A 24,265-nucleotide genomic window follows, 5' to 3' on the forward strand; every position below is an offset into this window, starting at 1 on the left:
CCAGCACCTCAATATCCTTCCTGAAGTGAGGGGCCCAGAGCTGCACACAGTGCTCGAGGTGAGGCCTCACCAGTGCTGAGCACAGGGCAGAATTCCATCCCTAGTCCTGCTGGCCACACTGTTCCTGATCCAGGCCAAGATGCCATTGGCCTCCCATGCCCCCTGGGCACACTGCTGGCTCATGTCCAGCTGCTGTCACCCAGCACTGTCAGGTCACTCTCTGCCAGGCTTCTCTCCAGCCACTCATCCCCAGCCTGTAGCCTGCATGAGGTTATTGTAGCCAGAGTGCAGGACCCAGCACTTGGCCTTGTTGAGTCTTGTACCATTGGCCTCAGCCCATTGACGCAGCCTGGCCAGGTCCCTCTGCAGCACCCTCCTACCCTCCAGGGGTATTTGCCTTCACACAAAGCAGAGGGAATGCCCTGTTCTTCACAGACCCTCGCTGATACTCAGTTTTTCTTTTTTTTTCCTTTTTTTTTTTTTTTTTTTCTTTTCCCTCTTTTCAATACAATTTAAATTCTTCTCTTGCCCTATTTGAAATTAGACCAAGGTCAATTCATTCTCATTCCTTTTAGCTGTGCTTATTTGTTATGCCCATGTTCAGCCTTCTTGTGCAGATGAAGTAACTGCTATTCCGTCCCATTTTTTAAATTTTTTTTCATGTAAGATCATATTTTGCAGACCTCTCACTTTCTGATTGATCCTTTCTGGACTCTGTCCAGCTGGAATGTGTAATACTCAGCCGAAATCTTACCAGCAAGATGATTGCTGGGTATGACTTGCCAACAATACTCTTATTTATGCATCTCAAGATAGTGTTTGGCTTGTTCTTAAAAGCACAACAGTCTTGCCTTATGCTAGCTTGTAATCCATAATCACTGACATCCCCTCCATCCCTTTTCCAGCACAGTTACTAAACCACTTTTCCTATATTTCAGTTTATTTCTCATAACACATTGTATGTAATGTGTTCTAACAACAACACATCTTTATTGATTAGTAGCTTGTATTTTTAAGTAGCTTCTCCAGCTTCCCCATATTTTTGAACAGCAACCAAGCTTTAAACATGTTTAAATCTCCCCCACACCAGTGCCATTTGCATGTTTAATGAGCTTACATCTTATTGCATCATACAAGACTGGTCTCTTGTGGACTTTTATCTTGCCATGCTTTCTGGTTTAATGTTGAGCCACTGGTAGATATTCGGAGCATATGAGAGCATCTTCAGAGCTTTTCCGTCACACATTAAAGAGTTTCATTCAACCCATTTTTTTTCGACCACATAATATAAAAAAATGTTATGTAAAAGAGCATCAAAAATCCTACTAATGGACAAATAATGTTTGCTAGTTCTCCCTGTCTTGCCCTGTGTTGAGACATTCTACCTACACAGGGACATGCCACCGCAAGGTCACTTGCAACTGTTTATGATTCCACCATGCCCTTCAAGACAAAAAGGTTTCCAGATGCATGGCATGCAGCTAGTACTGCTCCTTTGTACTCTCTGCAGAAGTCACTGCTGTGTGTCCCCAGGGATGGGGCCTTCACTGCATCTCTGGGCAGTATTAGAACAGTCTTCACGATGAGGGTGGTGAAATACTACAATAGGTTGCTCAGGGATCTGGTTGAGTCCCCATTCCTGAAGAAGGTTGAGGTCAAACTTGATGGGGCCTGGGCAAGCAGATCTACTTGGAGATGTGCTTGCTGACTGAGGGGGAGTTGGGCAAGATGAGCCTTGAGGGTCCCTTCCAACTTGATGCAATCTGTGATTTTAGGAAATTGGTCATAGAGAGATTTTTTCCAAAGTGGCCAAGGGACCAAAGGCCATAAAGCCGACAAAGCTGGTGAAGAGTCTAGAGAACGGGTCTGGTAAGGAGCAGCTGAGGGAGCTGGGGTTCTTTAGTCTGGAGAAGGGGACCCTGAGGGGGCACCTCATAGCTCTCTACAGCTCCCTGAAAGGAGTTTGGAGTGATGCAGGGGTTGGTCTCTTGATAGGAGAGGGAGAGGAAATGGCCTGAAATTCTGCCAGAAGAGGTTTAGGTTGGAGATTAGGAAAAATCTCTTTTCTGCAAGAATGGCCAGGCATTGGGTCAGGCTGCCCAGGGTGGTGAGGGGGTCACTATCCCTGCAGGTGTTCAAGAAATGTGTGGACATGGTTCAATGGCCATGGTGGTGTTGAGTTGATGGTTGGACTGGATGATCTCTGAGGTCTTTTCCAACCAAAACAATTCTATGATTCTATGTTAGAGGTCCCTTCCAACCTAAACCACTCAATGATTCTATGTACATATGCAAGTAGATGGTACTATGCATTTACCCAGACATAGCATGAAACAGGGAAGACGGTTTTCCAAGCAGAGCTCTCTGCTCAAATATGAGTTCTCAGATTGCTTTGTTGGTGGGGAAAGCAGTTCTCAGAACATATTAGAAATGCTGCTGCTGGTTTTTATTTTTTCCCTGTGATGTAAGGTGGGGGAAGGTCACATCCTGCTGCTGTGTGATGGGAGGCAGCAATCTGATAAATGATGACAGTGTCATTTTCATGAGAGGTCTCTTTCTGTGCTTGATTTTCGTGTGTGTTTGGAACTCCTGTTGGAACAGAGGAGAGAAGTTCTGGGTTAGGAACAATAGAAACAATATCCTTTCTAATTAAGTGCAGTTAGAGATGTGTAATGGATAGAAAATACAAAAGCTCTGGTTACTTTTTTAAGCCTGGAAGAGTTTGAACGAATAAGAGCTGGTTGTGCAGAAAGTGTGAGATGTGCACTCTAATGGATTAGGGGTTTCAGTCTTGTACCTTTAGCAATAGCAGAGGTCCCAGCCTGCACACATTGGCCATGTGGTGTGAAGGGCATTGGCAGCGTTGGACAGACGACTGCATGTGTGCAGCTGCTCAGGAGTGGCCCCAGGGAGGGGACGTTGTGCCGTGGTTGCTGTGTGCTAATGGCTGCTGACCAACTCAGGGTTTGCCTCTTGGCTTCTCTGGGAGTGCTCCAAGGGTGAAGCTGAAAGTACAGGGGTGTGCCTTCTCCAAGCCTTTCCACGGGGACTGAGATGCAAGTAACATATCCACAGCAATCTGTCCCTCGGTAGCAACATGAGCGACCTTCCCTGCTAGCAGTAGGACTCTGCAGATAATGTAACCACTGGGGAATTATCTGGCTTCAGGTAATGTGCAGCTGGGAAAATCAGGTTGTTTATAAGGCGCTTTTTGTTTTCACTGAGACAATTTCCTGCTCTGCTATGGACAGAAATGGAATTTGGTAGCAATAACTTGAGGGCAGGATTTTCCCAAGTGTGCATTGAGGTGGCATTGACCTATAAGAAAGCTGGGGACAGTCTTTTTAGCAGGGCCTGTTGTGACAGGACAAGAGGTGAGGGTCTTAAACTAGCAAAAGGGAGATCAGACTTAGATGCAAGGAAGAGAGTTTTTACAAGGGTGGTGAGACACTGGCACAGGGTGTCCAGAGAGGTGGTGGATGCCCTATCCCTGGAAACACTCCCAGGTCATGGGACATGGACTAGATGACCTTTGGAGGTCCTTTCTAATCCAGACCATTCTATGATTCTGAGTTCAGTGAGGGGTTGAGCAGCCTGATCCTGTTGAAGGATGTCCTTGCTCACTGCAGGGGAATTAGATCAGATAACCTTCAAAGGACCCTTCCAACTGCGACACTCTATGATTCTGTGAACTGTGTTGCTCTCCATTAGTGCTCTTTCTGAAGAGGAGGCTGTCTCTGGGCAGGGGCACTGTGTGACTAAAGGACACATTGGCTTTCTTGCCTTTTCCTAGCCACATTAACATGTCTCATGTATATGATAGTCATGTTGTTTTTAGATCGGATGTGTAACAAATTGGAGGGAAGCTCAGCGCAGCAGCTGGAGCTGTCTGATGTCATCCAGGGAGAACTGAAATTGTAGGATAGGATTTTCTTTTTGAAACTGGCAATAGAGCTGAAGCAGTTAGCATGGGGCTAAACCCTGGTGAATAAACGTGAACATTGAAAGAAGGGATTTTCCTGGGGACTCAGTCTCACATGGTGTGATTTCTGACTGGCAGAATCCCTGATGCAAGTGTAACTGTGTCTTTGTTACTATTAATTATCATTATTTTTAAGTAGTTTGGAACTTCAGCTAGCCACAAAGTCTGGTTTTGGGTACTAGCAAGTCCAGTGTGATGTGGCTCTGAAGAGCCATTTTTGAGGTAGGTTGCAACTGGTTATCAAGCATCAATAACAGTAGGTAACTCCTCTATCTGATAGGCTGAATCACTCATTCCATAATCACATCCTTCCATTCCCTGGGTTATGCAGGTGGCCACTCCTGGGTCCTGCCACCTCTCTACATGTACCCCTAGTGCTGTTTTTCACCTGTTTCGTGAAAGCTACCAAGTGGGATTCAACAGGAGTCCTATTCCACATGGAATACAAGAGTGGGAGGCCCAAAGTATGTTTGAGTTCAGGCATCCTAACCCATAAAGATGCATGCATGTGTAGTGGATATGCCCTCAGAAATGAGCGGCAGATGTATCGATGAAAATATAAGTTTATTTATATATGTTTACAAACTCTGTAACGGGGCATTTACAGTCACCCTTCACAGGTATCAATATTCGGTTAGTGGAACTATCTTTACAGAATGTTATGGATGGGCACTTAAATCAAAATGATTCACAGAACTTATAATGGAAACTGAGTCAGAGAGTGGCAGGGGAGGGCTTGGTCAGTGACCGGCAACCCTCCACCCGGAGCAATTTAAATGCTACCCTAACTGAAGCTTTGTAAAGAAGGGCTTGGCTTACTCACAAGCTGAGAACTTCGTGACGTCTATCCTCAATAATGTTTATAGTCCAGAGAATGTGGCACGGATGTGCCGTAATAAGGAGACAGGAAACGGCGCCGGCCGCGTGGCCGCACCGCGTGGCTCTGCTGTTCTCTCCCAGGATATAAAAGGTTCCTCGCTCGGAGGGGGGCAGTGGCAGGTCAGCAACGCTGGTTCACACGGGCTACCAGGTTTTCTCCTACAACGATGGATCACACAGCAGTTGATCCCACGGAGTGCTGTCCACGGCACTGCACGCAGCTGGGTGACGGTGGCAAAGGACCACGAGGCCTTTTGAAGCACTGGCACACACGCACGTACACACACGGGCTCCAATACCAAGTTGGGGGGGCTCATTTACCAAACGACCCCTATTTACCATTTGCCCCAGTGAATACTGGTCCAATAAGCATCAGTTGCTAATGCAAAGATTAACCAATGAACTGACACCTACCAAATATGGCCTAAGTATATGCTATACCCAGGGAAACAAACATATAGCCTGCCTGCCTCTTGTGTACTACAGGGCTGAGACCACGCCCAGATAGACTGTTTACCTGGACTCAGTGGCGCCAGGATCCCCCCCTGCCGCCTCCAGAAAGGAGGGGGAACAAAGGAGGGTTAACACACAGGGAAATATATCCTACACAAATGTTTGGGGCACAATCCTGACCATAAGCATCCTTCGCTACAGCATGTTGCCATCATTTCAGGCCCAGATCAAACCAGCCGGAGTGTCACCAGAGGCAATGTAGCAGTCAATATGAGGTGCAAAATCTGCACTCATCACCGTGATTTTATGTGGTGATTCCAGCACAGACAACCATTTTTAGGGTGACATAAACTGGCTAATAGTATTTAACCTAATCATCTTGTTTCCCACTGGAACAATTTATCAAGTTTGGGCGAGGCCACACCACTGACTCATTTGGTGCTGGGGTAAAAGAGAATCCCTGTATGAGCTTGAGAGTAAGTTGTCATCTAAGCCATGGATGGCTTGCACAGGTACATTTTGCCTATTTTCTCTCCAGGTATTGTTGTGATTGCAGTGTGGCGCTCTCCACTTCCCTAACACTTACAGACAGTTCAAACCAAAATATCTTCCCAGTGCAGGCTACAGATGTCACGTTTGCCAACCTCAGCTACAATCATGACTCAATTATTGCATGTGGAATGTGCAGCTAGCACCTCCGTTCACAGTCACGAGTTACCTTATCAAAAACATTGGGTTTACAAACATAAACACAAATCAAACCAAAATCACACTGCACACAGAAACTAATAATAAACCCTGTGGATCCTTGCATGAGAGTTCTTGGTTCCAGGCGCATTTTTCCAACATCTGGGGTACCAACAACTAGGTAACATATTGAGAAGAAGCCTTTGGGTGCTACTTACATGCAGCACCTAAATGCAGGTTTTCTAAGGTTGCCAGTGGTAAGTGTACTAAACTGCAGAATAGCTCTAGAGCTCTGAAATACAACTGCAGTCACATGAATCAAGTCTCCTGGGGAAGAATTCATGGCACATCTTCCCAAAAAGCACTTTCTGGGGGGATGCAGGAAGCAGGTAAGGAGGACAAACCTGGAGAATGTCCCTGTTGTTGAATTCTCATCCCTCTTCTAGCTGTGAAATTGGGGTAATTGTTATGCTTTGTTAGCCTCTGTTGTGCAGAGTGTGGAGGTGGGACAGTGGTCAAGCTGTTGTTCCTTATCAGCTATGGGAGCACTTCAGCTGTTCTGTGGGTGTTCCGTGGAAAAGCAACATTACAGGGTCTCTGCCTCACCCCACAATCCTCCTCGGTGGCATGGCAGTAGAGCCCACCAGATCTTCACCCAACAGCCGTGCTTGCTCTGGTCACCATGTGTTTGTCAGCAGTAGTATTTTGTGCTTCCAACAGTAGTAGGCTTCCTTTCCATGCTAGAGTAAAACCCAGTTTTGGGGACCTTAACATGTCTTTCAAAGTAGGTTTGAGCTGGCATGTCCCGCTACACAATTATGAAACTGCAGAGGGATTTCTGTGTGGTAGGAGCAAGGCTTTACAGGATGCTTAAAAGAAAGCCCTTTTTTTTTCTCCTCCTCTGATCCATGTCTGTATTCCCCAGATGCCTCCACCAGAGGGACATAGTTCTAAACAAATACACATTTCATGGTGGTTTTTTGTTTTTTTTTTAATAGGCACATTTCTAACCCTTCTTAATTTAAAGGCTTCTCTTGGAATGCCTTGGGACAACCTCAAAACCATGCAGGCTGTCACTGAGGAAACTCTTTGACAGGAAGATAGAAAACTGCACTGCATTTGGGTTTTGCTGTAGATAGAGATTTATTTTTTTGTATATTGTGTTCTTCTTGTGGAGGTGGAGATTCAGGTCCTGGGGAATAATACTTTGCTCACCTAGTTTTCATCACTGACTTCAGATTACTCATGTCTATACAATGCTGAGGAGATGGTTGATTTGTAACTTTTGTTTTAAAGAGCATTACTTCAGCCTCTCTTGAAAAGGGTTTGACATTTCTCTCTTTGCTTCAGACCTAGATGAAGCCATCCAGCAATTAATCTAGATGCTGTGGTAACAAGTGTTACCCCCTCCTTGTGTCTGTCTTCTTTCCCAGTAATTAGTGCTATGTGAAACAAACATTTGAGAAGAAAACAATGCATTTGTTTAGTTAACAGCCTGGCTTCTGCACTCTAGAAACACAGTTCTCAGTTTGCATCATGACCGTGTTCTCGTCCTAGGGGAACGAGATGTGTAATTGGGACCGAGGTGACTGCAAGTTCCATGCTTTTTTTTCTAACCTTCTGGTGTTAAGCCTCAATCCTATACACAAGCATCCCCTCCTGAAAGGGAGGGAAAGGAAGCTAAGAATAAGATGCTGTTTTATAACACATTTTACATGGACCCTTTCACCTCCAGTCATCTGGCTAAGCTTGCATTTCGGTTGAGTAGAATTGCCTTGAGCACTGATCATAAAGAAAGGAAACCTACTGGGGTCTGTTTCCTCAACCACTGGCCAGCTTTGCCTTTTTTATATGATGCTGATCTCAAACATCTTTGTATGCTTGGTATTTAAAGTGAAATTGTGCTTATCTAGATATCTGCTACTGGAAATGAAAGAGCAAGGTAGCATCACTCTTTTCACCTAGCTGTAAATATTCTATTGATGAACATGATGTTCCAGAATAAATTGCTGTGTGTTTACCTAAAATTACTCCCCAGGCCCACTCAGATGACTCAGACATCATATCATCCACGGGAGGCCAAATTAGGTTGTCATAAATAATGTGCTTCACATTTCTGTTGATTCCTCAGCATCTTATTTGAATTTGTTCTTGTGAATGAGTGATTTTTTTTTTGTCTGTGTATATTTAAAGCTTCCTTTATTAGCTTATTTTCTGCTTAAAAATCCCAAATGTTTAAATACAGACTTTCCCATCATCCTCATCAGGGGAAGGATGGAATGTGGAGAATTCTGGTCCTGCAAGAGTTAATGACATTCCATAACCCAGCACCTAAATTCTGGAAGTCCCAAGTGTGCTTTACAATTGACACTACCTCGGCAAAGGTTTTGTTAAGCCTATTCCCCAAATCCATCTGTGTAAAAATCCACAGAGCCCCAAGTATCTTCTTAAATCCTTTGTAATCCTTGCAGTTAAAAGGCTTTTCCCAGTAGCTAAACTAAACCTTTTCTCCTCAAAATTTAGCTAATCTTTTGCCAGCCTGTCTCCCCATGAGCCACAGCAAGGACTGCTTACCTTTCTCTTCAAAGCACCCTTCTGTATTCCATCCTTGTGTCACTTCTGTGTTTCTCTTTACTTTTCTTTCCTCCCAGATCTTACATTTCATGTAGCTCCCCTCTGCTCTCGTTTGGCTGTATCCTTCTCAAATCTGAATGCAGCATTGCAACTGATATCTCAACAGTACTGAACAGAATAAACAATGATCATCCTTATCTACCATAGTGTCTGTCTTAATACATGGCACAGTGCTAGCTGCCTTGATCTGTCCTTCCAGAAATGAGTCAGTGGGCTGTGATCCTCTCACTCTTCAAATCCTTCTCTTCAGAACAGTTGCCTATCCTGGTTTCTCCATTTTGCCTTCAATGTAGCCTTAATAAATGCAGTACTTTGCATTTGTGTGATAGTAAATCATTCCACCTTTATGTCATCTGTTTGTCTTTTGAGCAGCTAAATTATGAATGTAAATAACTATTAGAACTGGGCTTTTGCAGGGTCTGAGCTGAAATGCTCTCCCAGCTTGTCAGAGAACTTCCAACAAATTATCTGTGTTTTAATTTTGGCCCTTTATTACCAACAGCAAGTGTTCTGCAGCATAAACAATTCCAAGCTGGTGGCAGCAGATCTTTAGTTTGTCCTTTGTGACACCTGGTGCAATCTTTCAAGGCTGTTCTGTGTGAAGGTACATTTTGGAGTCAATCAGACTGAACAGCATCTCCGTCATCAATGGTTTGTTTGTTTTGAAGAAGCGTCGCAGGCAATCTGAAGACAGTAAAGCAGCCCAGATATTGCTCAAGGGATTATGTGTCTGCTATGTCTCTGTGTAAAGCTTTATGGCTCACTCCACTGCTTCTGCCATCCCATGTTCTGAAGAGACTTCCACTATTCTTGTTTTCCAAGCTCAGCATTTGAGGCGTTTACAACATGAAGAATGTCAGAGCTGCTGTGCGAGGCAATGTGCCCCTCTGGTCCACCTTCCTGCCTCCAAGAGCAGCTAATAGCAGTGCCTAGGTGCCTAGGAGGCTGTTCCTCCTCACCTTTTCTCCTCAGGTAATCTCATCTTCTGATGGCTTATGGTCTGAAGGACTTTCTTAAGCAGAGGTAGTATCTTGTATAGAAAACTGTTCCTCCATTTGTGTAGCTGATTTGCTTGATTCAAATGCAGTGTCTCACATTTGTCTGGATTAATATTTGCTGATTTTGCTTCAGTCTTTGCTAGACTGATAAGACCAAAAGGTTGGATGCAGAAGTTTGACATTTCAAAAGTAGATAGCATCAAAAACCTTTTCTCCCTGCTTTGTGCACTACTTTCAGTCCCAAACTTTGCCTATTGATCTGACCTGGCTTGTTTAACCTGAGCAGAGGGACAGCAATATTGATGAGGAGAAAGCAAAATATTTCCCCCATATATGGCATCTGCAGCAGTCACTACACTCCTTTTCATCACAATATATCTGGATACTGTCACCATATATCTTGATTCATTGGCAAATGATTTCCCTGTTACTGCCTTCCTCCTACCTTCTAGCAGCAGCTGTGAAGGGAGTGGTTTTTATCAAATTAATTTTAGACACTCCTGAATTTATTTTTCCTCTATTTCAGACCTCTTTGACTAGAATGTGTAGTGTATGTTATACTGAATCTGGCAAGCAATCTTGAACTCTCTGAGAAGAACCATTCCCACCTGCCCCCACCTGCAAAACTAGCAGTGAAGACAGGGTGGCAAAGGCTTGGCTCTAGCTGCTCTCACCATTACAGCCACAGTGGCAGAATCCTCCTTGCAGTGCAGGCTGCATGCTGTCACAGCTATATGCCATCTCTGACTGATGTAGCCTAAACTACATCCTATCATTTTGCAGGTATTTCTTTGCTGGTGGGGGCTGATTTTTTTTTTTTTCTCCCCCTTATTTGTTTTTTCTCCCTGCAGACATGTAGCTCATAAACCTATCCTAGCAACAGTTTGTAATAAGGACCTGGTATAAAACTCCCCATGTTGACTACAAAATCACTTTCAGGTTATTGCATCTTTCTTTTTTCTTGTTAGTTTTCTGCTAGCTTAGCTAATTGAGCAGACCCACTGAGGGGTCAGAGAAGTGGCTGAGCCAGAGCAAAAGGAAGGGAAGCAAAGCAAAGTGTGACAAGGGAGAAAGGGAGGGAGCTGCCCGCTCCCATACCTGCTTGTTGTGGTAGTAATAAAACTAAACAGGCTTTGCAACCTTGTCAAACTGCACCCTAAAATATGCTGATTCACACATTGGGCTCCCCAGTCATTGAAAATAATGATCTTCCAGGGAATATTAAGCCACAGTGAACTTTAAGCCAATTTACTTCTGAATGAGGGCATTCCCATAGGTATGTGATGTGCTCTAGCTTCTGCATGCTAATTTCACACCTTGACACTTGTAAATTCTCAGCGATCCCCCACGTAGATCTGTCCCAGCTATGCTGTTGTTTCAGTTAATTTGAATTTAAAAATACAAAGGAAATGCACAAAACTCGAATGCAGCTACCAAAGTGCTTGAAAAGATTGCAGCATGTAGCATGTCTCATCTTCTTCAGTGTCCAGATGCCATCTCTGAGCTGAGCTCCCGAGGCAGCAGTGGCAGATCACTGCCATCAAGCTCTCTCTAGACAAATGTAGATTTCTGCCCAGCACAGATGAGCATTGCAGTGTTTGCACAGGCTATTGGACTCGATGCCATGCATCCTCTCTGACAGTAGTATTCCAAAGCAGATTTATCTCAGGATAACATGACCACAGTGCTCAGAAGGCAGCTCTGACCAGACATGTGTACTGTGCTCTTACTTTGATTCTCTGCAGTGCACCTGAGTGGAAGGAAGTGTGGAGGGGAGGGTGAAGTGGTGGCAGTGGGTACTGAACCATGGTGACAGGTTTGACAGCTGCAGAAGCAAGGAGCTTAAGCTATGAGACAAGGCTCTGCGTCCCTGCCATCTGGGAAGCAGCTCCTTTTCCTTGTCTTTGCTGGTGGCTGTTGCCACCCTGGCTGCTAGGGCATGGGCTGCTGCCTACAGGAGCGTGTGGGCTCTTCAGCTGCTATTAGGTCGTGCGTATCTGCTTGCTACCATATGGCTGCATTAAAAAGAGACAGAGAGGAGAATAAGCTGTAAAGCAACTGTAAAAATTCTCTTCTGTGCTATTCCATGGTGAGAGGGCTGCTGGCTCACCCTCCTCTTCCCCCAAGTCATCATGGTTATGGGTTTAAATAGATACACCTGCATCCATTCATCCCCTATGATCTTTCCACTAAGCTGCTTGAAGCAGAAACACTTCTCTGCTTGATGCTGTGAATCCTGTATAATTCAGGGTGTTCACATAAAGACACAGTTGTATTTCTGTTTTGTTTTGGTTTTTTGTTCTGCTGCTGGGTACAGGAGGCTCAGGGTGGAATTAAGTGAGATGGGATTTGCTTTGATGGAGATGTTTTGGAAAAGTTGCCAAGCTTGCTGGGTTGATCTGGGGAGGACACAAGGGCTCTTACGCCCTTTGCAAGAGGCTAATTCCATCACACCACAATAGGAGAGAACCATGTAGCAGCACCACCGACAACAGAAAGGGGATATTTTGCAATATAATAATTGTCTGTATGGCTGAAGAAGAACAAATGCTTTCCTGGCTCCCCATGGAACTAATAAAGAAAGGCAAGTTGAGGAGCCTGGGATAATTATTTAGTCATCTTAAATATTTATGAACTACAGAATGTGCTACATGCAATTTAAAACGGACTTGACAATTGCAGAGTACATCATCTTATTACACAGGGGCTAAAAATACTTAATCTTACTCCTTTAAAATAAAAGCATTAATCCTAAATGTGTCCTAAGATAAGAGCAAAGCTGTAATCTGCAAGAGGGAGAAAAAAAAAGAATGTCAAGGGGTTTTCCCATTGCAGAGGTGCAGGCTGGGCAAAACACCGCATGAATAAAGTTTTCTTGAGGGGGTTTTATGTGAGCTTTCTGTAGAGGGTGTTCTTCTTGAGAGTGAAGAGTTCACCAGTGGCTTCACCAAGATTGTTGTATTTTGCTGTTTAGTGGGCTGGAAAAACAATAGACATTTCAACTCTGTTTTGGTGACAGTGAAATCATTGCTGTGAATCCAAAGGAGAGGTTGCAGTGGGGTAAACTCTACCCATGTCATCTCCTTTGCCATATTCTGGAGTCACAGACAGAGCACAAAGTCTTTTCTCTCACTTCCCTGGCTTTTACATAGGATTCTGTTCCATGTGGGACTTGCTGATGCATAGTCAGTAGTAGATATTTCTGGAAGATGGAATTCACGTTGAGGGACAGATTCCATTGGCCACTGAATTCAGACAATGTGGAGCTCAAATTTTCTAGAACATATTGGTGTATTTTAGGAAGTAAATTTGGGTGCTTGAACAGCCTTTCTGAATAGGGCATGTCATAATTTCTGTCTACAGCTGAATCTCCAAATTGGTAGTAGTAGTAATAATAAAACCTCAGCTATGCGGCCTTGCACTAGGTAGAAGAATAATTAATTTCATTTTGCTGTGACCAGTGCTGTGGTGGTAGAGACCTGTCATGTCTTTGCTTTTGGTTTCCTCACAAGCTCCACAGCAGACAAGTTTGCAAGCATGAATGCATTTGGTCTTATGTATTTTTGCAATTTTCTGTGCCATCAGTATGCTTGAAAGTGTTTCAGTAATGCTTTTGGCAGCCTGCTTAAACTTTGGCAGCCATCTTTAGCCGTTGTGATAACTCAGGAGTGGCCAGGATTAGAGCTACCAGCCGTTTGGGTTTCCTCAGGCGTATAGTACTCTCTTGGCAGGAAATATGAATACCTTGGCCTGAGGATAGGATGCATTTCTGAGTTTGCACACTTGCCTTGTGACAGATGGGATGTGCTGTGCACATGTAGATGGCATGTACAGAGGCAGGTTCAGGAAGACAAACACTTTCAGACCATCTTTACTGAACAGATGTGACTCTGCTACTCGGTGTTACAGGATGTGAGTGTACAACATGAGCACTGCCTGGTGCTAGAATTCCTTGGCTGACTGCACATAGTCAGCATGTGCACAGCTTTATGCTCAGAAACTCATGGTCATGTTCTGAAGGCAGCCTCTGTATTGCATCAGCTGTGGCTTATACATGTTGAGCAATCTGTTTTGGAAATGATCAAGACAAACAAACATTCTCCCTAGCATCTCCAGCGCTTAGTATCTTTCATGCATATCATTAAGTGCCATTGAAACAGCAGAAATTTAGAGGGCTTAATTCATTGGAATGAAACTGTAGACAGCACAATGTAAAAGGAAAAGATGTTGGGTTTTATTCAGTGCAAATGGTGTAGGTGGGATGAGTATCCTGTAGGTTGAACTTCTCAGAGCAGGATGTTTGGGAGGTTGCTTCTGGTTGCAGCTCAATTCTTTCTGCTGTGTAGTGGAAGGTTTCAGACTGGGTGCTTGCTTGGGCTTGTGCCTCCTGCATGCCACAGGACATGCTTGTATCTTTCTGGCTCAGCAGCAATAGTGGAATCTGGAGCGTGCTGAAAAAAAAGAAAAGAAAAACAGAAATGGGAAGGGGGGAAAAAAGGATGCAGAGAAGGGAAACTTGCTTTCCAATTAGATAATGACAAATATCTTACTTTTGCTTGTGGAAGGTCAGAAAGGTAACAGCTGATAATTGACAAATTGATGATGGTAACTAAGAAAATATAAAAGGAACTCAATCTCTCTCTTACTGACAAAGCTGTCTGAGGTGCAGTAGATCAGTTTAGCCATGGCTGTTGTTAGGAAATTGCTCTTGTTTGATGTTCCACAAGCAGATCATGCAGTTTCCTAGGAAACATCTTTTTCCACTTAAAATCTAATTTTCTTTCATTGCTAGAACTGATGAGTCACCGTGCCTGACTTTTCCTTATGTTCCCTTACCTATTGCCACCACATATACTCACCAGGTGGAAATGCAGGGATTTATTAGTCCTCATGATGTGGCTGTTTGATTAATTCTTGTTTCTTCCCTGTTATCAGGCAATGTACTTGATATGACAAGATAGGGATCATAGAAGATGATCAAAATTTGAAAGAAATCATGTATTTCCTAGTGGGACAAGTGCCATAAATTGGGAAGAATTCCCATACAGAATAATTTTGCCCATTATGTCCCACTAGGAAATGACCTGTGTTCCATTGCCGGTAACACACTGCCATATTATTATAGCTAATTATTGCCTTATTCAGCTGATCTATAGATGAGTTTTAATTTACCAGTTGCACCCAGTTATCAAAAGAAGACAGATGGATTTTGTTACACATTGCAAAGCACAGTCAAAATCTGAAAGCTTCAGTTCTTGGTTGTGATGCTGAATTGTATATTTGTGTGATGCCTAGCACAGGCTGAATGCCAGGGAAAAAGAAGCAAGGCTTGCTCATGGCTCTGGTCAAAGGAACAGAGGTCAAGGATCAGGTTGGCAGCTGGAGTGTTCAGCGACTGGTGGAATGAAATCTAGCTCCCAGGTAAAAATGAAACATTATAATTTACAGTTACCTGTTCTCTGAGCTATATAAAATCTTTGTAGTTTGCAGATGCCTAATGAGCCCCTGTGGCTACCTCATTAATTACACGTTGGTGCACCTGAATACAGTTTCCATTCATATTCTTCAGGCTACATTTTTAATTCCCTTTCCATATGCGGTTCTGCCACGATCAGTATTCCTGCCCCTTCCCAGTGCCTCCCATGCTTCTGTTGTCAGAATGCCACTGATGTGCCAAACAGTAGTTGGTAAAGTTGTGAAGCTTCAGCTGCTGACAAGCATCTTTTTGTTTAAAGGCCAATGCCTTTGCATAGGTGAGGGGGTGTGACTCTACTACCCAAGTCAGGAGGCAGGTCCACATCCAACCTTCATTTGGAAACTCGTAAAACATTTTGGCTGAAGATTTTTGGTACCTTTGGATTATGTGCTTGTATGTTACTATGTCTCTGTTTGTATCCTGCTAGCACATGGCTTGTTCAGCTGCAGCTGGTGAGTGGGTGGCCTTAACATATAAAGCTATGTATCATGCTTAAAAATCTTGCTAGGCTTGTCACTTGCATTGGTTCCCACTGCCTTTTGTTTCTATTTATTAAATACTCAAAGTTAGAAGGAATGACCATGGGTTTCAAGCAGCAAAGTTTCAGGCTGTGATTTTACATCCGTTTCTCTAGATACCGTTGGGTTATAAAGTCTGTTCAAATGGTACCGACGTATCTGCAGTCTTGTAGACCCATTAGAGCTGATTGCCTTTTTCTTAAAGAGCAGCTTTGCAGCTTCATTTCAGATGATCAGTTTCATTAAAAAAGGCCTTTCAAGATAAATTTCAAGTTATTGATGATAGTTCTGAGGATTTAAGGGGCTGGGAGAGTAAGTTTCAGCAGGGCATAGGCTACAGAACTTCAGGTGGTGCAAGCAGTGGCAAGGTCCAAGCCATAAGGTTCTGGTTCCCATGAAAGGTACAGGTGTGTCTGTGCAGAAAGGTGCTGTGCCACCTGGAGTGCACTGCATTGTTCCAGTCCAAAAGAACTGTAGAGCTTACATTTTCTCTTTGAAACTTTAGGGATGACCTTCAGTCAGAGCCTGGACTCTTGCAAAATTTTGTAGGGAATGTGTTGCTAGGTTGGAGATCTTTTTTTTTTTTTTTTTTTTAATGAGTTACCAGCAAGAAGAGAGCAGAGAGGCAGAGGAATAATTAAAAGGACATGCTTTAATGTTGTCATTGCTAAATGAAGTATTTGACAAATATAAATATTCACCCTTGGGGAGGCAAACACATTTAGCCATACCCAAGCCATTGATTGCAGGCAGTTGCTGAGGCCTTTTCCCATGGATTAGCTCTCTGGGCTACAGCAAACTTAGCATAACCTTCCTGCTCCTGTGAACAATCAAAGAGGATGGATCAAAGCTGGAAACAGAATCAGAATCCACTCCTAACTAGTAAAATGATGAAACCAATGGGAATTTAGAAGGAACTGGCTTCTGAACTCCCCTTTTATTCTTCTTCATGATGTGTAAGTGCTCTTCCCACTTTTCCATTCCTGTCTCTAGCTCACTGTCCCCTCCTGAATTAGTAACTGTAGTACACTGCTGTGTGGCCTACATGGCTCCTGACTCAGCTGTGTGCTTGTTCAGAGGCTGGTTGCATCTGTGCACAACATCACACACCAGTCTGATATCTTTTATCCTGGTCAATGACTCTTCATAGCCTAAAAGTAAGAGGAGTTGAATTATAGGTTTTATTTACTTATTGCTGGAAATGTTCTGAATGGTTCAGTAGAACATTCCTAGCAGAGACCGAAGGCTTTTTACTGCCCTGTGGGCCACCAGTGTAATTCACAGCCAAAACCACTGACCCACTGCAGAAGCTGAGTCTCTAGGTCACAATTTGTTATCAAGGAACAGAAAACAGAAAGTAGGATAATTTCTAAATCTTGTGCAAAACTCAGCATTTTTGGGTTCTCTAGTTTGTGCCAACTTTTCCCTCTTCCGATTCACACAGCTCATCCCTATGTGTAAAGATCAAAATGAAACTGTTGGTTTTCTTCTGATTCCTCAGAGAAAAGTCCTTCTTCATTTGCTCCATTTGTTGTCAGACTATTCCATGAGCTTTGGATTTGATGCTGCAAGACACACAGAAGCTCTCAGCTTCTGCAGGTTTGGGAATACTCATGCAGTTCTTAACTGACAGCACACACCTTGCATATGGGGGTGAGAACACCTAAATCCTGTTAAGCCAATACAGTTTAATTGATGAAAATTCTCACAACCCACTCTATCTTTTTGTCTACACTTCTGGCAGTAATAGTTACATTGCTCATGCCATCTCTGTGTAATCTTTGCCTATCTTACATGTGTGTAATGAGAAGGAATATTTGTCCAGAGACACTCTGAGATTCTCAAAGTAAAGCCAGACTTTGCTCCTATACATGCAGTATTACTCTTGGAGAAAAATGGAACTCTGCTCAGAAGGCTCATGATATACTTATGTGGGCTCTCTACAAGGAGAAGGAGGAAGATACTAGGTATCATAATGTGCATGAACTTGAACCTCAGTGCAAAATTTGCAAGGAAGATACAAGTAGATCATAAATACAGGGTGGGCGGGGAGTGGCTTGAGAGCAGTCTGGAGAAGAACTTGGGGGTGTTGGTGAATGAAAAACTCAGCTTCAGCTGGCAATGTGCACTTGCAGCCCAGAAGGCCAGATGTATCCTGGGCTGTATCAAAAGAATGTGACTAGCAGGATGAGGGAGGTGATTCTCCTTCTCTACTCTGCTCTCATGAGACCCCCACCTGCAGTACTGCATTCAGTTCTGGTGTCCCGTAAGAGGGACATGGAGCTAATGGAGGCTATAAAAATGATCAGAAGGGACAGGCTGAGAGAGTTGAGGCTGTTCAGCCTGGACAAAATAAGGCTCTGGGGAGACCTTATAGCAGCTTTCTAGTACCTGAAGTGGGTCTACAAAAAAGCCAGGAAGGGACTTTTTAAAATGGCTTTGAGCTCAAAGAGGGTATATTTAGATTGGGCATTAGGAAGAAATTGTTTACAGTGAGAGTGGGAGACACTGGAACAGGTTGCCCAGGGATGTCGTGGAGGTGTTCAAGGTCAGACTGGATGAGGCCTTGAGTAGCCTGAGCTGGTGGGAGGTGTCCCTGCCCATGGCAGGGCATTGGAACTGGATGATCATCAAGGTCCCTTCAAACCTAAGCTATTCTATGAATTTCTGCTAAATAGGTGTGAATAATAGCATGGGAAAATACACTCAATGAATGTAACACTCATACTTATGGAAGTGCTCCTTTCTCCAGGAAGATTCTGTAAGCATTTGGTAGGTGGTTGTTGAAATGTAATCTCTAGTCATGGGTAGTAACAAATCACAGACTGTGTTGTCTCTACTTCCTGACTGCAGCAACAGAACCCTTGTAAACCAAGATGCCCTAGGAATGCTGCTGGGGATTTTAATCTCTCCTCCTGACTAACAGAAAGAATAGTTCTGAAAAACCTATCAACCAGTTTGTTAGACCTGAGTGACTAAGCCTTTCCTGAAGTATGGTACGTAGAGCACGGTGTCTCCTTTCTGCTCTATTGGTTGTACACAGAGTTTAAAATTCACCTTGTCATCATATTTGCACAGAAACATTACATAAGCAAGTCTGGTTCTAATTGAGATAGATCTTTTTCTACCTTTTTTAATTAGTTTTATAAAGGTCTTTAAAGAGGTTTACAAACTTAGATTATGCAGTGTCCCAGTTGCATAAAATCTATTGCTTGTCTTTTATTCATATGCATGCTTAAGATTACTTGTCTTTGTGTGCATATGAGAATAGCTATTGATTCCTTGACAGACCGTGTTGAGTAAATGAAAACTCAATGGAAATAAGTTCTCAAGCCTTCTGTGACAGGTTTTGCTGTGTTTAGAGATGAATAATTTGAGATTAGATGAAGGAATCTCAAAGAATTAGTCAGATATTGTATGTCTGTGCCAAGGTGAAAAAGTTCAGCTGTTTTTCTAGGCTCATCCCAGAAGCAAACGCTCTGAGTCTGCATAACCAAATGACACATTTCCCAGTTTAAAATAGGTATTTTCAAAACTTTCTGGGTTTGTGATGGAGCAACATTATACATCAGCATAATTCTTCAAAGTTATGGTCTTGGCTTTTTCCACATTTGTTCCACTCCTAGCAGGGGTAAGGTAGCATAGGATATCATTTCATGGGAGCAACACACACAGGCACCACAGACTGGGAATGCTCCCATAAGGGTATGTTAAAGGCAGTATGTTGGAACAACTTTCAGAGCTGGAAACAACCAAAGTTAAGCACTTCTAACTTATGACTGACTGGTTAACCTTAATGGTGATGTTTTAGTAGTACCCTTCCAGCTTAAGATGTGTTTTTAAGCTTCTTACAACAGCAAATTGATTCTCTTCCCTCATTTTCTTTTCATCCTGTAACACCCTACATGCAGCCATAAAATCCACTGATGGAGAAGGGCTCTTCAGGTTGACCACACCAAGGCCTGGTACCAGAACAGCATGGCACACCATCAGATCATCCTTTGCTGTGTGAGCCAGTAGGCAAAAGAGTGGTGTGAAGCAATCTCAGTGAAATGCAGTTTATACTGATGGCTGAAGGTGATGAGCCTCAGGGCTCTTCATTTCTGATCCAGGCCACTTGTCCTTCTGCTCATTTTCTCCATGTTATAGCTCTGCTGTCTCTGTGCTTCCAGGTTGTCTGAGTCTTTTTTTATTCCTGTGCCTAGCTGTATGCAGAGGAGCCATTTTCAGCTCTTCAGTGGATGGGGTTTACTGTTTGATATCTTTCTTTCTAGTCTTGCCTTCCTACAAGTCTGGAGGTTTCTCTTCTGACCATCTATGTGGTGTTCCCCATTGCTTTCACCAAGCTCCTGCTCCCAATTTCCTCTACTCTTGCTTCTTGTAAGATATGTCCTCTCCTTGCTGCTACCACTTACCACACTATCATGACTCTGATTCACATTTCTCTTTGTTGAGCTCCTTTCCTGCTCTCATTCAATTCCTTCCTCTAGGGAAACCTCTCAGGTATGATCACCAGTTGACTGGGTGTGATAAACATTTATTCATTTACTATCTCAGACAGCTGGGTCCAGCTTTAGTGAATTTGGAGATGGCCAAAGTGATAGATAAAACTTGAATGCATTGATATCCAAATCTGCTGCTCCTGACCAGCTGATTGTGATTTTTACCGTTGGGCTTTTTTCTCCTGCTGCATCATTCTCAGATCTAAATTTTATGTGGACTCTGCTCTCGGTGCCACCACTTGTCTTGCCAATAGTTTTATTTCCCAGTCCAGACGGGTTGTTTGGCAAATGACCTTCCCCTAAGGGTCTTTTGATTTCTGCTGAAGAAGGCAGAGCTGGAATTACAGTCAACATAACTGTCAGGACAATGTTGAACCCAAGTTAACAGTGACCTATTAGCTAATGTGGCTGTATTGCTATTTTTCTCCCTGTGGCATTGCAGTGAATACACAGTCTGGGTAGTACAGGATCCTTGTCCTCTGCTCTGCTACAGGGTGTTGCCAAGTGTGGGCCATGAGAATTTCTTATGGATGCTTCCCCAGTATCTCTCTCTAGGGTGAATGCGGTAGGTACTTCCTGCATGTCCGCCATTAACACATAATTTATAGGACAGGTGAACTGCTAACAAAATATCCCACATCTCTGGTGTTAACTGTGCTGCAGAGACAAATATAGTCAAAATCTCCAGGGCCTTCTTACCTCCCTCCTGTCAGCTTTGTCAAGTGGAGACTTTATCACATCTATCATGACAATGTGCGTCTTTCCCTCGAGCCTCCTTCCAGGCATTGAGACTTTGGTCATCATCTCACCCAGGAGACTTTATAAGCTTGACACCTTTGTTGGAGGCAGAGCATATGGAAATGAACTGCAATGCAGCATGTGGTATGGAAATGGTTGTAAGTTCTGTCATTATCACAGTTTAGCATTGTGGTGGGAGCTTTTTGCTTAATTACTCCCTGGAGCAGGAGAAAACTGCTGACACTAACTAGAGCGAGGCCAGCTACTAAACCCAGTGCCCTTTTGTAATTCTAAAAGTCAGATATTTATTGGTCAGGGGAGCCTTTTGCTAAAAGTAAAAAGGGGAGAAAGAAAAATGTTTGTGGGAGTGTAGTTCCTTGGCTGATGAGTGTCAGTGACCAGGTCTGGGTGTGCACTGCTTCCGGAGGCCAGGCTTCCTGCTGGCAAGGGTGTTCAGAGATCTGACTCCAAGCATCTGGAGAGGATTGTAGGTGGAGCTGAGTTGCAGTCACTTGCATGCCCAATCTCTACTCTCACTTTGAAGGAACTGTAATTTCTTAAACCTCAAGTGCATAGGACATTGCATACTAACTCCATAGACTACAGAGAATTAAATTCACTCCAATGTCTTTGCCAGAACTTAGACCAGCATATTTTAGCCTTGATTTTAACCTCTGCTTTCATGTCTCTTCCTATATGATGATGAAAAGCTTTCCTGACTTTTCTTTGCTGCTCTGTTCACACCTTCCATTTCTCTGTAACACCACATACTCTTTTACTGCCTCTCCTTTGAATGGTAAGGCAATGAAAAGCCATTTTAGCAAGGTGCATGTACTTTCCGAGAGAGCTATGCTGTGGTCATTAGTGCTCAGTCTTACAGAAGACAGACGAGATTCTAGGAGTGAAATAAATTCTCCTAATTTGGGGCATTTTGGAACAAATCTTGTCTGATGGCATCTGGTTTATAATGAAGGGGAATTTCTGATTGTAACTATTCAGCAGTGGTATCTTGTGACTGAGGAACAGTCTAGCATAGAAGACAAGAAGGCCCAGTTACAAGAAGGGGTTGAACTGTGTGGAAGCAGAAATGGCAGAGAGAGAACAAGCTCCTTGCAAGGGAGGAGAGTTTCTCTTGGTGATGAGATGCTTGCGCACAACAGCCTGTGCTGGAAGCATTCCGGGCTTTCTGCCCCATCTGGAGCTTTCCAGCCACATTCCAGCTCTCCCTGCCTGCATCACAAGCACAGGGAAGGCATGGGAGCGCTTTTCATGTGTCCCTGACCAAGAAGCACAACAGTGGAGCAAGTTTTGGAAGGTGACAACTTTGCTGCTTGTCACTGATACTCCTCGTTGGAAAACACACCATGGTATGCACAACCTTTGTGTGTGGTTGGTCCTGATCCTCATTCTACTCATTCCTCAGGAATCAGGAACTAGTTGGCCTGTATTCCTCCTGCTACTTTTTGCAGCCTTGTTTATTCAAGGGATGTTTTCTAAAGCTGAACCGAAGAACACATCAACCTGCCCCTGGCTACACATGGGTATTGAGCTCGCGCTTGTGCGCATTGGCTCTGAAATAAGTTAAAACACTAGCATAAAACAGGATGAAATAAAATCCTGTTTCCACTTGTAACCTTTGTGTTTTGTGTCCTTGAAAATGATTTTGGAGCTGGAAAGCCCCCAGCATTACAGGCAAATAGCAGGCTCATTGTTATTCAACTCATGGTGAGCACAGGGAATGGGGTAGAATAGAACAATGTAGTTCATCTAGACAGAAATTACAGCCATCATCAAGTCTGACTGCCTGATCTCCTCAGGGCTGGCCGTAAGTTCAAGCATGGTATTAAGGGCATTGTCCAAATACATGCCTTTTAAACACTTGGCAGGCTTTGGGCATGGACCAGATCTCCAGGAAACCTCTTCCATGGTTTGACCATTCCCTTAGTAAAGAAATGTTTCCACATATTAAGTCCAAACCCTCCCTGATGGACGCAAACTTTGAGCCATTCTCTCACTTCCTGGCACAGGCTAACAGGGAGAAGAGCTCAGCATTCCCCTCCTCTTTTACTGAGGAGTAGGTAGAGAGCAATGATGTCACCCCACAGCTGCTCCTCAGAGGACATGCTTGCCAGCCCCTTCACCAGCTTCTGTGCCCTCCTTGGGATGTGTTCAAGGACTTTCTTGTGGTTCTGAGGGTAAAGCACAACTGAGCTAAACAGATTGAAATAAACAGGATTCACCATGAACTCAGATTTTTGAAAGCTAAACTTAGCTCTTGTTTCATTTGACTTTTTAATTTTCTTTTTCTGGAATTCAAATGGTTCTGCAGGTCGTCTTGAACTGCTCAGAAAGCCCTTGCATGGAGAGCAGACCATTCTCCTGACCTATGGACTTTGCCTATATACCTGCTTCTGTTTTTAACTTTGCTGTCTGAATAACAACTCCAATGTAGATGAAATGGGTTTATTCAGCTTTAGAAAGATGATATTTGGGGGGATAATCCAAGCATAGGAAGGCTCAGGCAAGATGAGATTCCCAGAGACTTTGAAGAACTAGTTCAAAAGGCAAGGGGTGCCATGAAAGTAGGGATGTCAGCATAACCTGCACAAGAAAAGAGGCTGTGATTTATGCAGCTGTGGTCACCTATTGCAAGATGAGATCCTCAGAAAGATGAAGGCATAAATATTTTTTATTATAAGTCGTTGAGATGCTTCTCAAAATCCTTCCTTCAGGGTGCACCCTGAGGTAAGAGATATACAAAGCCCCACATCAATACCAAGTCCTTTCTGTACGAAGGCCTTGCTGTTTTAAGTAGCCCTACAGTTTACTGATGCTGTCTCTTCCAGCAGCCAGGCCTTGTGTGCTTCAGTTAATAGGTGTTTCTGGAAGCAGAGATAGGAAAGCTAAACTTAATTGCTTCATTCCGTTTTCATAAAGCTTGGTAATTTTCAGTGAGTGCCTTCATACAAGCTCTCAAGCCAGTTTATAGTTATTTAGCAAAACGTTTAAGCACGTGCTTTGATCCACCCTATTCAGCAAAGCACTTAAGAACCTGCTTGTGTGCCACTTAGGTTCAAAGAGATGCTTAAGTGTCTGCTGAACAGGGAAGGATTACTAAGTCAGGACCTTAAGAGCAAGCAGCTCAAATGTAGTGATCAGAGATACAGGTACCAAAAGAAAATACCCAACCCTGCCTGCATTGAGAGCAGAGCTGATTACACAACAGCATTTAGCTAGATTTCACACAGCCTTCAGCTTTGCTCAGGGATTGATTTTTGTCTGTGTGTAATTTCAGTGTCCCCAGCCTGGCGTGCCTGACATTGCAGTCTTTTTCAGAAGCAATAAGCCATGCAGCCTGATGCAGAAACAAGTCTCCATGGAGCTAATCCGCTTTGGTT

At 43.6% G+C, this 24,265-nt stretch overlaps 1 long non-coding RNA gene across 2 annotated transcripts in view; it reads left to right on the plus strand.

Moving 5' to 3' along the window:
- The window catches only part of LOC137448308 (uncharacterized), a 66,687-nt gene that overhangs the window by 27,253 nt on the left and 15,169 nt on the right, over positions 1 to 24,265 (plus strand). The window contains exon 1 of one of the 2 annotated variants that reach the window (XR_010989047.1): positions 24,208 to 24,262. The exons of the other annotated variant lie outside the window; for it this stretch is intronic. This is a non-coding gene — a long non-coding RNA (uncharacterized lncRNA). Of the gene's footprint in view, positions 1 to 24,207; positions 24,263 to 24,265 lie in introns of those variants that run through there. 2 annotated transcript variants of the gene reach the window in all.

The sequence above is a fragment of the Melanerpes formicivorus genome, unplaced genomic scaffold, assembly GCF_026170545.1.
Source record: "Melanerpes formicivorus ecotype bairdi unplaced genomic scaffold, bMelFor1.0.p_v2 SCAF_24, whole genome shotgun sequence".
NCBI classification, from domain to species: Eukaryota; Metazoa; Chordata; class Aves; order Piciformes; family Picidae; genus Melanerpes; species Melanerpes formicivorus.